Here is a 1,945-nt window from a genome sequence, read left to right on the forward strand (position 1 = left end):
TTGGACTATAAGACAAGAAATGTGACTGTTCCAGGAGGTTACACAGACATTTGTTCATTGGATTATCACAGTGAGCCTAGTAGGCAATTTTTGGTGGATTACAATCTTCATTTTACAGAGTTTACAGGAAATGGATAGTCAGGAGTAAGTACTTAGATAAGATCACTTGCTTACAAATGGAAAAGGGGGGACGGGCTTTTCCCCCTTACCCCAGATGCCATGCCATTACCTTGTCACTAAATTATACTGCACTCTGCTCTGTGTGTATGTGTGTGTGTGTGTGTGTGTGTGTGTGTGTGTGTATGTGTGTGTGTGTGTGTGTGTGTGCAGGTCCTCAGGTAAGTCACACCACAGTAGAGTTAACTATTCTTAATTCTCTGATGGTTGGAAATTACTGTTCTTGACAATTACAATCCACGTTCTATTTCACTGATTGATTTGTATCTGCCTTTCAAAATAGTTGTTTCCAGATTCTCTCTTCCATCCTATTTCTGGATAATACTCAGGTGGTTAAAAAACAGTCACACCAAGAACATCACCTGCTCTCAAGCAAGGGGGCTATTGATCATTGTATGGGAAATGGCCCTACGCAAACTTGAGATCCTTCAGAGTATTCAAAAGTATTCACAGTACTGAAAGAGGATAAGAAGATTGTAATAGCTATAGTGATTTATGTATTTATTTTTTTAAAGATGTGGCTCACTTTAATCACTTTAAATTATGTAAGGACAGGGAATTATGCCCTATCACCAAGGTTCGGTGAGCTGGTTACTCACTGAATATTGGATTTTTTGACAATCTCACTTCCTTGAGACTGTATTAATAAAAAATGGACAACAATTATTTTTATAGAAACACCTTGAAGGCACTTGAGAATGCAGCACTTTACATCTTACAATTTTCAACTACCACACAAATATTGCTTCTTTTCTTTCTTGAATCAGACAGACAGCAAATGAATGAATGAATCAACATAAAGATAAGGGAATCCTTTTATCTTCATGAGAGTCCTGTAAAGCAGGCTTTGGTTATTCCCATTTTACTGCTAACTGAGAGACTGGATGGCTGAGCCCCTCCAAAGAGCTACCAGGGGGCAGAGCCAAATTCACTCGAGCTTGTTTGAGTCTAAGGTTCTTCTGGCTGTATCATAGGGGTGCTTTAAATCAAATTCTGACGCAGTAGGAAAACTTTGTGCTCTGGGATTGGGTCTTTATGTTACTAGAGCAGACAACCAGTATGGCTAACTAGATAATGCACTAAACTTGCAAATTGTATTTGTTATCAATCCATGCTGGGTAAGGGGGAGGTATTTAAAAAATGGAATGAGTCACTCATTCCATGGGCCACATTTTAGGTTCAGAACTCACTAAATGTAACTCCAGGCATGGTTTCCTACACAGACGTGGCTCCAGGCTTAGCATGTAGCTGTACCTCCGTGAGCGTCAAGGACGCTCAAGCAGAAGCTGAGACCAGCCCAGCCAGCACAGGGCATGGTCTCCCTCATCCCAGGTTTTCTGACTCATGTTGCAGGAAGTCAAACCAGGACAGATTCTTCTGCGTCCTTGAGGGAAGCACTGAGACTGCTAGAAAAAAAGATCAAGTGATTCACTGAAACATTTCTTGAGCTCCTTCTTGGCACCAGGCATTGCGCTAGGAAACGGAACTAGAAAGCTCAGCATGACCTAGGCCCCCTCGTCGGGGAGCTGAGAGTCACATACATGCACAGTTCTCTGTGCTAAGTTCTCCAAGGAGGTGTGTGCACAGAGCTTCGGGAGCAGAGGATGGTGCTGCTAACTTTGCACGGGAGATTCATGGGAAGTTCGCCTCTTGCTTGATGCAGAGAGACAGAAGAATCTCGTGAAAGGCACACATCTTTGCATGTGCAACTGTGCCACAGGCTGTTTTGTCTTATCTTTCCATTACTTATTTACATTCAATTTTCCAC

Source organism: Manis javanica, chromosome 14 (genome assembly GCF_040802235.1).
Source record: "Manis javanica isolate MJ-LG chromosome 14, MJ_LKY, whole genome shotgun sequence".
Taxonomy (NCBI): Eukaryota; Metazoa; Chordata; class Mammalia; order Pholidota; family Manidae; genus Manis; species Manis javanica.